The following is a 15,378-nucleotide window of genomic DNA, read 5'->3' as shown; positions in this document are numbered from 1 at the left end:
TTTAAAGTTATTTTTGGGTGAATTTTGAAGAAAAAGAGATACGGCTATAAAGGTTATTCTACTTCTGTATTTGAAAGTGATGTGACTACAATACAGATTCTGTACTCACTTTCTGGCAGGGACAGGGCAAGGAAGAAATGTTGCTATATTGGTGAAGAATGATAGAAGATCTATAAGGAAAATTAAAAGACCAGAAAATAAACAGTTCCATCAGCCCTTAGGAAGAGATGCAATTAGGGCATCTAATATTATCAGAGAGTAAAAATACCTATAAGCAGTTGATAATAATGGTTTATAAATACTTCTGGCAATGAACATGTGCAACAGCAGAACAAGGTATAATAAAGCTTGGTGATGGGGTGAAGGAGAACCTAGAGAAATTCAGAAATGTGAAGGGGAGAAGAAAAAAAATGAATCAAAAAAAGTCTCAATAGCTGTAGTCTTTTTGTTGTTGTTGTTGTTGTTATTGAAAATGTTGAAATCAAGATAATTTCTCCATAAAAGATATTTTTTCTCATTAAAACTGTATTAATTATAGGATATGTATTGAGTTTTATCTTATGCAATGAAACACTATACCATGGCTTCCTCAACTAAGTATATATTAAATTCTAAACAGGATTTTCACGGTGTCTAAACTAGTATTGGTTAGGGTCTATAACCCTAGAAAGTACACTGTGCTACAGAAGAATGGAACCAAAGACAAGAACAACAACAACAACAACAACAACAACAACAAAATCTTTTGATTTATATCCCTCAAATAAATTAGTAGTATAAATTCAGTCTTCATATGTAGAGTCAAAGAATCATAAGATTGGAAAAGACTTTCAAGATCTTCAATTCCAACCATCAGCCTGACCTACTGAGTTCCATCACTAAACCTTGTGGTTGCACAATACTTCACAGTGAAAACACTAATGTCTGCCCCATTTAGACCTACTAAGTACAGTAGATGAGTCTTCAATCTAATCTGTTGAATTACTCATTTGGTAACATTAATTGACATAAACTGCTTTGATAAACCATTCACTTGCACAATAGTCATCATTATTCTGAAGTTATACAGGACAATTCACTAACTTACACGTATACTTTTATTTTAAATATATTCAGAAATTGTTCTTATCATTATAGGTCACACCAATTTAGAGGGCTAAATCTTATTTTCACAGGTTCTTTACAATCTAAACCTCAAAGGAATAAGTCTCTAACTTGGATGTAATGAGGTAATTATGACTAGTTCATAAATGAATTACCATACCTCACTGTTGAAAATATGACTTAGCTATTCTAATCCACCAAGTATATGCAAATCACGATCTTATATTCTGTTTCTCAGCACTGTGAATGCAATGAACTGCATGAGGTGCAAAACTGGATATGTGAGTATGAGTAAGTTGAAGGTTCTTCATTTAATCACCAGCACACCATTACCCACTTCTTTCTACTCTCCATTAGGAGAATGCCAGCCCTCTCAAACTGAGTTCATCTTCACATTCTTGTCCATGCATGGCAGTACAGACTCAAGAATATTTGAGCAAAGGCCAGACTCTGAAGTACTTATTCATTAGATTTCCAGTATACTTGACAGCATTGCAGAAAAAAAAGTGCCAGAAGACCAAGACAGAGACCTTGTCATTGATGCCTTCATTAGATCCAGCATTTAAAGACATACTATTCGGTGTATAGAAAAATAAAGAAAATGAATAAACAGAAGAGTGCTGTCACTGTGGATTGGAATCCTAGAGTTACTAGAAACACTTTTCCAAGAGAGAATAGCATTTCTGAAAGAGAAACAGTTTCATTGGTAATTGGCAATAGTCTCATGGTTTAAAGCTGTTACACTATGAATCCATTTCATTCATAGACATTCATTCATTCACCAGAGGACTGTCTAATAAAGTAATTGTCTAGAGAAGAGAAAAAGTAAAAACTCACCATGCCCAGGTAACAGGTTTTAGGAGTCAGAATGTATAGGAAAGCCATTCAGTCCAGTCAAACTGTTTAGATACAATACGATGAATGGTGGCCTGAGACTGACAGATCCTTTAATTACAACATTTTTGAGGCTTAAGAAGTTCTGCATATTGTGCATCAGCATGCAAGTAAATCCTTCAGAAGATTATAGAAAGGGAATCTCAGTGATAATTCCATTTATGATCAGAATGCTCCCTTTTTTCTTGCAACTTTTCTCCTTTCCCCTTACAAAATAATAGAGACTGTATGGTGAATTGCAAAGAACTATTCCCTCAAAAATGTTGTCAAAACCAATATCATCAAGGATATATCATTTTCAGTGGATAAATATTTTATATATATTTCTTTTAATTATTATTTTTTAACTGAAAGTGCTCTGCCTGATCATTTAATGAATTAGACAACAATCCCAGATGCTTTGACATCACAGAGCCGTGACTGTAATTAGCAAAAACAACAAGTTTTTGAAAATTTGCTCTGAGATTACTATGTTTGTAATGATTTCCTAGGTAAAATGTAAAAGCACCAAAGTACCAAATACATCCCCTTGTTGGACTACAGTTGGTATTGCAGCCAAACTGCAATGTGTAGTTCATTTTCAAAATGCCCAGAGATTACAACCTCAAATGGGAAGCCTCAAGCTCTCAGTTTGGAGATAATCTTAATCATCTGAAGAGACTTCATTACAGCCAATAGATTCATCATTTGTCTCTTCTTCCTCATTTCCTTTCTCATTTCAAATCACGCACTGTGGTCAGAAGTGGCTGACAAATATGTAAGAATTGCATTTGTGGTGTGGAGAGTTAGGCCATTCTCCCATGGCGTCTAGGAGACACCTGTGAATGATGCAGCCTTTGCAAGAAGTACTATATATTTAATGGTTCAGAGAATACTGTTTTAATTTATGCTGCAAATTGCATTGCTGTGAAGATAAAAACTAGTGTAGACTTAAGCAGGCCAGTTTGCAACACTATGATATTTTATAAATGCATTAATCTTTACTTCAAGGTATTTATTCTTTTTTTTTTTTTTTTTTTTTTTTTTTTTGTATTGATATTTTGTGCATGTATTAATTAACTAAAGTCAACATTTACTTATGAGCTGTTTCTTTCTGGTACTTGTTTACCTTTAATACTGCTGCAACTGAGATCAGAAAAGACACCTGCTTTTTTCAGTTTAGAAAGGGCTGCTGGTAGTTGATCTGTGACAGGATCCTACTTCTGAAAGCTGCTTTCCACTTAGGTGCCTAAAGCACTGGGTGAGTACATTGTTTCAATGCATGCTGCTGGGTCTACCTTTTCCCCCTGTTCAAAGGACACTCTAGTATGAAAGGCTAAAGTTAGTAATATGGATGAGGTTTACTGTAACTTTTTTGTTGTACTTGTTTTATTGCTTGTGTATTGACCTCAGCAAGTCATCTTGCTGAATTTATGATGTGAAAGCTATGTTCAGTGATACACAAACTGTCACACAACATTATTCATTTATTTATTTAGTAGCACACAATAAATAAGTTTTAAAAATGTATTGTATAAATTCAATTTTTATTTTATTTTATTTTTTTGGGGGGGGGGGGGGATTTTTTGGTCTTAAGACAGTGGATGTTCATTGAGTTCAGTGGAAATATACAGGAGTAGAACAAGACTGTCACCAGAATAGAGGCTTTAGGATTTGGTCTTTTGTTGCACCATAGTACACAAATCATTAAAAAAAAAAAAAAAAATCACTTTAAAATGAAATTGCAAACCAGGAATCTAAATTAATAAAATCTTGAATTTTAATACCCAATATGAAATCTGACTCTATGATGAAGCAGAAAAAGCTATCAGTGCAGAAGATTTAAGTACAGCATTCAGTCTTCTCAGTGTTAAAATAACAGGAAATCCAGATAATCTGCACCACTTTTTTTTCTTTTTTTTAAACAAGTAGGAGTGGATAATCAATCAGAACATACACACATTCAAATTAAACATATATTCTTAGATAAATATATCTGGTGATATATATTAATTTGCAATAATAACTTGGTAAACTGGTAACGTTCAATTTAAAGGGAAAAAATTTGCAAGTATATTTAGATCGCTTGTGCCAGAATGAGTCAACCTGCAGAAAAATTTAATCCTTCAGCAAGTAAAAAGTAAATTTATTCTGAAACTTATGCTTTCACAGGATCAGTGTTAATGTTTGCTAACTAAAAATTCCTGTTGCAGATTAAAAAAATATTTCTTTATCTTAAGTAATGCCATTGCCACTTTTTTTTTCTACTGCATTTATAAATTCTTAACAGTAAATTGGTATTTTTCCATGCTATTCTGAATAGCTACAAAAGAAAGTGTGATCAACCTTTGCACTGAACCGATCAGAAATTCATATTATAAAAAATTAGATTTTAATTAGTTCTTTCAATAGTTTATTTCTGAAATTTGTTACAGATAATCAGTTGCTATACTAATGTATCCCAGGAATAATTAACATTCAGCTTTCTGGCGCTAAACACCGGAACCATGGCTCGCTTCCTAGCATTTAGGGCAGCCCTTGGAAATAATGTGATAAAGCACTCAAAAGCATTCAACCAATTAGAGTGCTTGGATGAGTGAGCTTTCCAAACCATCTGATTTTAAAAGCAAGTGCCTCATGCTGGGGAATATATTCTGTGCAAAATTTCCTAAAAGACTGTTCCATTAAATGATGGGGATGGAGAAGAAAACTGTAATCACAATGTATTAACCTGAAAGGAGGATCCATTGGTCAAAGAAAACCTGTATAATAAATATAACAAATAATAAATAGTAGAAATGTCTTGAAGAAAGTGTCTAGTTCTAGCTGTAAAATTTTCTATCCATTCTAAATGATTGTTACCATTAAGATGGTAACATATATAATGTATAGATACTATCAATAGACTGCAAGCAGTATTAATCTTTCAGAATGTTTTGGTTTTTTTTTTCAAGGCACTTCTTAAATTTTAATTTATAAAATTACTCAGCATTTCCTTTGTCCACATTCTCCATCTTGTTTTGTTTCCATTTAAAGAGGTTCTGATTTTTATTTTTTTTTTTTAAATTTCATTCTCTTCAGAAAAATTGCTATTAAAGAGTCATATTTTGTGAAAAAAATATCCCATAAAATTTAGGAACATTTTTCAACATGTTCACAAGATATAAAAATGACAGGAAAAAATCCTGATTATTAATACACTTCATTAAATAAATAAATGAATAAATACTATTTTTTCAGTGTCAGTTAAATTTGCTCATGGTATTTTCCCATAAAAATCTATTTTATCAAGGTTTTTCAGAACCTACAAATGATGACTTGTTTATTCAAAGGCAGCTTTTACCTAATGTGACTATGTAAGTGTCTCTACTGGTATATACATTTACTAATTTTAAACACCAACCTTGTAGACATAAAGCTGAGACCATAAGATATTTCACTATTCAATTTACAATCTAAGCAGTGTGTAGTTGTCTCTAGAAGGTTTAGAATAAAATGTTATTTTTCATATTTTTCTAACATACTAATCATTTCTAATCTACACTCACATAGAGGAAAATTAGTTCAATAGTATGTTATTACAAGCAACTGAATGGTTTTAATCTAGATGACAAAACACTTTTTTTTTCTTCTTAAAAATATTGTGTATACATATGTAAACAGCTTGGTTTTGTTTCTTCATTAAATAAAAAAAGGGCTTGCAAAATGTTTTGTACAATTAAATATTTTATGCATGCAAAAAATGTTGACTTTGTAACACGTTCTAATATTTGTTATTTTTCCAGTTAATTTATAGGATCTGTGAGACTTTTTCATAGTTACTTTCAGACTTTGAAGATCTTAGGTTCAAAGGGGATAGAAATGTGCAAAAGATCAAAGCATATCAGTAGGTATAACTTTGCCTTTCATTTGCATGTCTTTGGGATCCTAAGCTACAGCCTACGTATCTGTCATGAATTTCTAGATCTGTAAGACCCCATTCATCTTTCTGTATCCAGAACTGTCTCCCACATCCCAGATCCAAATTTCTTGGTTTCACCAAGAAATTGGTTTCACCAAGAAATTGGAGCAAGATCTGGATTTCATCAAGTCTCACCCATACTCACACACTTTTGTTTTCATGTGAAGAAAATGTGAGTACACAGTAGGGACAGGAGCTACTACAGAACATCTTGAAAATTACACATAACACAGCCTATGTGCTCATACATGGGGAGGTCCTTTTTTCTCTATGTTGGGAAGAAAAGTAAATCAGAGGAAAAGGTGGGGAAGACCTGAATTTTCTCAGTACATGCCAAATTAAATGTGTGGCTAAAAAGACCCAATATGCTCCATTTTTAATCAATCAGTGTAATTAGTGTTACCTGCTCTGAGTAATAGTGTTTCTTTCACTCTTTCTGCCCCTGATACGATAGCTGATTTTCAGAGACAATCCATAAGTTGCACTAGCTTCTGTCAGGCTCCACATATTTGGGGAATCACACATTAGGAAAACCCAGAATATCTCTTTTGCACTCCCCAACCATAGACAGCAATCTGGGTAGTAGTGGTTTTCACTGGGATCCTTGTGCCTGCAACTGAAGTGAATTAACTTCAAATTCTTCTTTAGAGAAAAGGGTAAAATAGGTCTAAAATAAATGCTTCTAAGGATCTAGGATGTGAGATACCAATGTACAGTTCTTTCAATAGATCTTGCAAGTTTAATGACAGGAAGATGGGGATTTTTCAGCTCCTGAAAAATAGAAGAAATTCCTGAAAAACAGTAGAAATTAATGTTGTCAAGGGGTTCCCCAACATGTGGGAATTTGCAGAACATTTATTCTGTCTTGATACTGAATCTCTAAAGAAGCAGTCATATAACAAAGCCAGACAACCATCTGAAGATTAAAAAAAAATAAAAATACAACTCCCAAGAATTACAGAAGAAATGCATTAGGATATTCATAAAGCTAAAGTTTTCTTTTGTCTCAAATTCTAGCTTCCTGAAAGATAGTGTGAATGATTAAAAGCATCGCAGGGATTCACAATAAGATTCCTACCTGGAACTACCAGCAACGTCTTTTTGCATTTGTCATGATCAACGCGGTGAGTCTTTTTCTGCACCTGATGAGTATTGAATGGCCTAAAGCGTATTCTTATTCCTGAACCTTTTCTCAATCAGTCCTGTTTACTAAAAGAAATATGCAGTACAAGGCTTCCTCAGCTCCTAACATTGTTTTGATTGATTTCTGTCCCTTGTGTGCACTTGTGTAAAAGAGAAACACATGGGTCTGCTTTCCTACTTTAAGCATCCCAGTCAAGGCATCTCTTTGATCAACAACACAAATCACAGTACATTTCATATTCTACAACAACAAAACACAAACAAACAAACAAACAAAAAAGTGCAGGGTGTGCTGTAGATCGATATCCAAATGGCACATAAAAGATCTAGAATATAGATCAAAGCAGAGAATGTCACTTTTTGGCTGGTCAGTAGTCTTGTGTTGTAGTGTATTATTCCTTTACGTCTTTGGCTGACAAGGCTTCTGGAAACAGACTGACTCAACAAGCTCCTGTGGGAAAACTTACTTTTTTTTTCCTTGTCAATTTAATCTGCTGGCTATTTAGAAAGATGTCATGAAATACTTTTATTTTCTGTATTTTATAAATCAATCATAAAATAGATGAAGAGGCATTAAAATATGAACCCACATAAGGAGTACCTGAAGCTGTCACTGTGCTTTGGGTCACTTTCCAGTCCGTTAGGTTGCTTCACTGCTGTGGTGCTTAAGACCATCACAACCTAGCACCAACCCCTTTGGTGAGGCAGGGAAGTTCCCTACACAGATGGGAAACTTAAGGATATGAAGCTTAAAATCAGCACTAATTTTCTTTTTCTCTTTTCCTCTCTGCAAGGTATACTGTGCTATGCAAGGATGCCACATTAGATCCCATTTGGCAGTATGTATCAGCAACTCTGTTCCTACCACACAGTGGTCAATTAACAATTAGGGACTCTTTTGTGGCTCTTATGAAAATTAAAGATATGGACCTATTAAAGACATGAACCAGTGTACTTCAGTACCTTCCAAATCATTTGAAGTTTCCTTTTATGCTGGCGAGTATTTCATGTTTTGTTTTGGTTTTGTTTTATTATTATTATTCTGTTAGTGTTGTATTTTCTTGTTTTGTTTTGTTTTGTTTGTGTGTGGGGTTTTTTTTTGTGTGTGTGTGCTTGTGTGTTTTTTTTTTGTTTGTTTGTTTGTTTGCTTGCTTGTTTTGGTAGTATTTTTGGCATTAGCTTTTGAATTGTTTTGGTTTTACTTAATAATCTTGTATTTTCTTTCTCTCTTGCATGCTTTAAACTTTACAGACACACATGGTCCACTCATCTGTAAAGTCAGACACATGAATCAGCCTACTTGAATAATATAAAGCACATGCATAGCTGTTTGCAGAATCAGGGCTTCAGTGCACACATCATAAATCCAGAGGGGGCTTGCCCATAAATCTTCATGGGCAGCCATTCAAACTGGCACCTAAGGAGAAATCAGACATTCTCTTCTTGTCTTTCAGGAGCAGTCCACATCCCAAGGCACATTCCTGTTTGGTAAAGGAGGAAAGCAGGTATTTCTTCCTCTTTGTGTTTCTCAGATAGAGACTGGAGAACGCATATAGAGACATAACGACATGCCAGGCTTACAGCAATTATTTTCACTGTGCAAGGCTGTCATCAGGGTGCAAGGCTGGTGACTCTCAGAATTAAATACTCTCCTTTTCCTGGGGTACTCAGCAGAGAATGAATAGTCAAGTAGTAACTTACCTTGGTGTTGTACAGTTATTGTGACTATTCTTGGATTTTAGATGAGATAAAACAAAGTGCAGAAAGGCCTGCCTGATGCTTTTTTTTTTTTTTTTTTTTTTTTTTCCCTAATCTGTTTCTAACCCTTGAGCTCTTACATGGGGTCTGCTGGCACATCTGAATGCTATTGCCTGGTTATCTCTGTTTTCATGGGGGCACCCTTTTACTGAGGTTTGTAGAGACCTCACATACTGTCAGCAGGATGTGCCCTTATTGGTCTTTATATTTGCTGATGACTGAGGAGTGAAATGCCTGTGATGATGAAATACCAGCATGCTCACCTTTTACAGAGCACATTTCCGTGTTTCACCAAGCCTTCATAAGCACTTGGTACAGAAACAGCTCTGTTTATTGGAGGTGCTTGTTCCCCAAGCTCCTGGGACTGTGCCCAGTTGCAATCACAGCAGTGTTATTTCAGTTCCTTCCTGTCCCTTTGATGTAGCATTTGCTTTTTAAATTCCTGCTGCTTTCACTCATTTTTCTCAGTCTGCTTTTTGGCTGGATTTCTGAAGGTACTGGGGCTCTTTTAGGGACAAAGCTTTAATAGGGAGGATATATTTCTCCCACCTCACTTTTTCACTAATTCACAATGTTAAAGCCTGATAGATTTACTAACATCAACGACCCCTAGAAACACATCAAGGACTATATTAAATATGGTTTTACCTATATAATGCTTAAAGAAGTCAGCTTTAATAACCAAGACAGTGAACCACGTTTATTTCCCAGGTTCTCTCCTTACTCTCTCAAAATGCTGCAAGAGTTTAAGAAGTTCAGTGCCCTGGAGGAGGGATTTGGTGCCTTGCAGGAACAAGCTATTAAATGTCAAATATTTTGCAGTAAATACCCTAGAGACATAACTATCAGCAAAACTGAAGTAACTCTCATGAATTCAGTTTCATTGTCCAAGAAGAGCAAGATGCAAATGGCAAACCTGACATTAACACTGAACCTAAATGGTTGATTTAAAATATTTTTGAATTATATTACTCAAGACAATCTATGCTGCACCTTGTTGGTTTTTTTTTGTTTGTTTTTGTTTTTGTTAGTTTTTAATTTTTTATTGTAAACTTGGCAGAGGCCCTATAACTCTGCACAAAGCTATTAAGGGTTTTACCATGTTAAAGTGCAGTTGGCCTTTCTCTGTATAAGGAAGAAGGATGAGGCTGGAAAAACAATCTTAAATAAAAAGGCATTGAATCTACTATTTTTCTCCTACAGCTATTGTGGATAAAGTGTAGGAAAAGATGTATTGTAGGCATGACTGGAGGACTATAGTTTGCCTTACATAGTACTTTTAAACCATCTCTTTTTTTTTTTTTTCTTTTTGTTTTTCATAAATACAACATATAAGAAATCAGGATTTCAAAATCAAAGTGAAATTTACTGAAATTTAGTAGTGAGGTTTAAGTAAAACTGTAAATGTGGTTTAATGGAAGGAGCGTACCTCTTGATCTTCATTTTAGGAGTGTTATCTCTGCATTTTTGGGTAAGTCTCTTACCTTTAATGTTTATAAAACAAAAACAGCACTACATAACATCATATGAAGAATTAAGGTCACAATTCTACTCCAATCAGATCTATTTGGAGGAAGATCAAAGTTCATTTCAGGAAATGTTGGATGAATTTTGCCCTCACTTACACCCTATGGACTTCTGTGGGAGTAAGAGGGTGGCAGAAGAAGTAGAATTACTCTGTTGTCTTTTCCTATTCATTCTGTGCCAATCATCACAACATCAGAACACTTTCCAAGTTAAGATTTAAACAAAGAAGAGTAATGTCTGTCATGCGAAGTTTCCTCTGTTCCTCTCCTACAAAGAAATGTTATGTCAGTGTTGTGTGGGAGGGATATTGTGATATTCACATAAATAGAAAAGGTAAATGCATATTTAAAAATAAAAATAAATAAAAAAATAAAAGAAGAAGAAGAAGCAGACATGCTTATTTACTGCCTGTTGTGAAAGAAAAGGTTGAATAAATGAGCTTTATAATTGAGCTGGAAAGGCTTCTAGTTTGTTGACATACTGTTCTTTGAGACAGATTTTCAAACCCCAGACCCAATTTTTATTCACTGTAAACATTCAGGAATGAACACTGGGATCTAAATGAGGCAAGGAAAACAACATGGGATTGTCAGTGAAAAGTATCATTATTATAGACCAAAGAGAAAAATTGAATGTGAAGGACTTCTTTGAATAATTTGAATTATTTACTAGAATTTAGAGTGATATTATTCTTTCATAATGGACAAACAATAATCATATATGGGATGGGGAAACACTGAATTATCGGTTCATTTTTGAGACCATGAACAACAAATACAGATACAAATTCCAGCAGTTGTTGTAGCTATCCATCCCAATTTTTATACTTACACATCCTCAGGACCAAATCTGCTGATGTACATGATGACAGGTGTCCTGATTTCAATGCCCTTGGGAGAGGAGGGAAACAACTTCATAATGTTCAAGAAAATGTATTTTTTTTTAAATATTGTTAAGAAAATGTTCACCTTGATAAAGTTTAAGTCCATTTATGTATTTTCCTCTGATATTTTTCTTTCTCATCAGTAAAATTCTCTCACTCTTGCAATTGCATCTATTGTATCTTGATCATGTCATTATTGTCTTAAACCTCATTTCCAATTCTGATACAATAGCTCTCTATAGCAAAGATGAGGGCAGCCTGTATGGGTAAGGAAAAAAAGACTGACTTAATAGTGAAATTACTATTTCACTTTTCGTACAAACTTTATAAAGAAATCACATACAGTAACAGATGATTCACTCTTCTGATATTACCTTACATTTGGACTTACCTTTCACTAACAACAAATTGATAGATGGGCCAGGGCTGAAGAGCTTTGGTGATTAAAAACTTCCCTGCCATTTTCTGCATGGACAAGCAGAGTGTCTGGTGCTGCAGAGACTTATAAATGCTATTCTAGCTGCCAGCATTACTAGAAATGTTAGACACATTTTGTCGTACTGAGTTCCAAAATAGCATGTGGCCTAATAGCCTATAAAATATGCTGTTGAAGAAGACAGTCAATGACAATGTCAAGCTTGGTCATAGCTTAGGAGATGGGGCTTGTCAAAAAGCAGAAGAGGTCAGGAATGCAGCTCGACTTCTAACATGAGCAGAACTCATCGTGCTCTGAGGAGCACCAAATGCATTTTGTAACTCTGCACACATGCATTTGTAGTATTTTCTCCTACATCCAGTGGATATATATGCCTGTTAGAAGCTGATTTGTGTGTAACATTGTGACAAACAAAACAGAAATTATTTAAGATACACAGATGACATGATTTTGGCTGAGATAGTGTTAGTTTTCTTCATAGAGGCTCATATGAAGCTGTGTTTTGTATTTTTGATTAAAATAATGGTGATAACATGCTGACATTTTAGTTATTGCAGAGTGGTGTTCACACACAGCCAAGGACTCTTCTGCTCCCCACACTGCCCTGCCAGTGAGGAGGCTGGGGGTGCACTAGGAGCTGGAAGAGGATGCAGCCAGTAGAACTGACACAGAAAAACCAGATGGATATTCTATACCATATGGCATCATGCTCAGCAGTAAAAGCTGGGGTCAGGAGGGATGGGGACATTCAGAGTGATGGTGTTTGTCTTCCCAAGTAACTGTTACGTGTGATGATCCCTGCTTTCCTGGAAGTGGCTGAACACCTGCCTGCTGGTGGGAAGCAGAAAAAAGATTCTTTATTTTTCCTTGCTTGTGCATGCAGCTTTTGATTTATGTGTTAAATTTTTCTGTATCTCAACCGATGAGTTCTCACACCTTTACCTTTCCAATTCTCTCTCCATCCTACCTGGGGAGAACAAGCAAGCAGCTGTGTGGTACTGAGCTGCATGCAGAATTAAACCAAAGCAATGGGTAATCCTATTTTCTTCCTATTAGCATTATTATAAATCCAGGGAATAAAAAGAGAAGTCTTTATTTATTTATTTATTTGTCTATTTAAAGACGTGTACTCCAGAGGTCCCTTTCTCTCATGATGTCTTCTTCTACAGAGGGATTTGTATGTAAAAAGATATATTTTCAAATTTCTGCCTACAGGATGTAAAATTTCCTGTAAATCCTCTCCTGGTCTAAATTGTAATAGTGTAACTGCTCAATCAATTATGTTAAGGTTGGTGTGAGTTTTTTGAATTTATAACTTTGCAGTTGAGATCTAACTGGGACCATGGTTTTTAAATAATCATGAGTTAGAGTGACCAATTTAAGATATTTCTAGAAGGCTGGCCTTTCCAGAACTCATGAGCTTCTTCCCTGCCTCTTCCCTAAGAATGTTTGGGCTTTGGGTGTCTGAGGTTGTTGAGCCAAAATAATAAGTAATTTCTGAAGCGTGATTTTTTTTTTTTTTTTTAAGTTGGCAACCTTTTCTACCTGCCTCTGATGGCATACGGGTTATAAGTATTGCCTGAATCTTGTAAATAACAGTTGTTCAGCATAAAAGAGGCTCTATGGTTCAAGATACTTTGAAGTTATTTCATTTTATGTGCTTTGATTTGATTCATAAAGAAATGCTTAGGAATTCTTTGTAGTGTTCCTTAGCATGGTGAAATTTCCAGATGCTTTACCTCCACTATAGCTCTGATTATATCTAGGAAACAGACTTTTTTCGTTAGAAGGTGACATTTTTAAACATTCTTTTTTTCAGGATAAGTTTGCTGTTCAAGTTCTGATCTGCTACCTTCTAGATTCTGACAGGCATTAAAATGCTCTTGAAAACAATGGTATCATTCTTCTCAAAAGACTTTGTTTCACTTTCTTTATTGTGTCTAAAGTACTTTACAGTGCAATATCAGCTTCATGCCATTTATTGAACTATTAGGCTTCAGACAGATTTAGATAACAAGCAAATAATCTTTTTATTTTTATTTTTTATTTTTTTTAATTTTACTTACGTGTTGTCTCCAGCTTGTTTACAGTGCTTTCTTTCTTAGTTTTGAGACAAACAAGGTTTGACCAGATGTTGTGTTTCATGGAGGGGAAAAAGAAGAAATTGGTTGGCTGATTATGACATCATACAGACACAGATTTCATAGTGATTATCAGTTATATTTTATTATATGAGATCTTCACACCACAATGACTATACTATCATTCTAGATTGTGTTGAGTTAAATAGAATTTCTCAGGATTTACAGTAATATGCCCTAAATTTGATTGTAGCAAGTTTCAAAAGGGACAGAGGGGCTTGGCTAATTTCATTTTAGATGTTCAGAGTGATTCCTGATTCCTCTACAGCAAAGAATGTGAAGTCACATTTCTCTGTACAATATTATTGTAGTCATGTTTATGGATTATATCCATCAGTGCAATATTAAACAGATGACACAATGGCGAGCTCTTTCCTTTTTTATAGTTCTGTAGACATATGTTGTGCTTTAGAAAATAAAGATGGAATCTTGCTTGAAAGAAATGACATGTTAATTTAAAACAAGAGCAACAGAAGAAGATAACAAATACAGGAAATTCTTCAAGGGAGAGAGACTAAAAAGGAAATAATGAGCTTAGGTGGCTGTCTGGGTATAATTTCAGAATTGCTTTATCATGTTTAAATAAATATAGACTAGTCTAAAAGTCTTTAAATAAATAAAGACTAATCCAGTAGTCTACTTAGGGAAGTGAGTTTTGACAGGTACATAATCACCATATATGAATAGTAACTACGCACAGACTCTTAGCTTCCAGTCATGTGCTCAGCCCATTAAATCATGGTGCCTAGCTGAGTGACAAACTCACAGGTCTTATAATTTGCATTGATGGCATACTCAAATGTAAATTTTTTCAGTTGTGCCGATAAGGCAGACATTTTCCTCTTTTCCCCTCTAAATAAACTATACATCTAGGACATGAAATTGCCGTAAAAAAAAATTAATAAATAAAATAAATAAATAAATAAATGCTGCTTGAATACAGCTGCTGTTACACCTCTGCTTCAGGATTTGGTTTCATTTAAAATGATACATAGCTGAAAAAAAGTACTACCACTTTCTCTTGTTAGTTACAGTGCAGTTTCCCTTCTTTCAAAAGGAGCAATAAAGTTAGAGGTCAGTAAGACAGTGAGAGGTAATAACAGAAACAAAAAGCTAAACAAGTCCAAATGGAGCCATAAAAAAAAAAAAAAAAAAAAAAAAAAAAAGACATTTTGCACAAACCAGTATATTTTTAAATCATTATTTTGAAAATCATCAGACCTACACCCATTGCCCTTTTTTTTCACCTGCTGCAAATCTCTCAAAGCTTCATTGATGTTTCTGGCCTGGGCTTGAAGTTGTGAGGCTGGGAAAGGGGAGTGTGGCATACATCACTTCTTCTCAGCCTGGGGTTACCTCACAAAATGGCTGTGGGGAGAAGGGAAACAGAACACATCCTACAAACACTAACACCTGCAACTGAGAAAATAAATGAAATTGGGGAAATGCAAGCCACACAAGAACGTTCAGAATTTATGCAAATTTTGAGCTGTGTGTAGCAGCACTGTACCGGTAGTCAATTAGGTGTTTTTTTAAAAAATGGATCAAGTTT

The sequence above is a fragment of the Aythya fuligula genome, chromosome 3 (genome assembly GCF_009819795.1).
Source record: "Aythya fuligula isolate bAytFul2 chromosome 3, bAytFul2.pri, whole genome shotgun sequence".
NCBI classification, from domain to species: Eukaryota; Metazoa; Chordata; class Aves; order Anseriformes; family Anatidae; genus Aythya; species Aythya fuligula.
Note: the sequence above shows the minus strand (reverse complement) of the source record.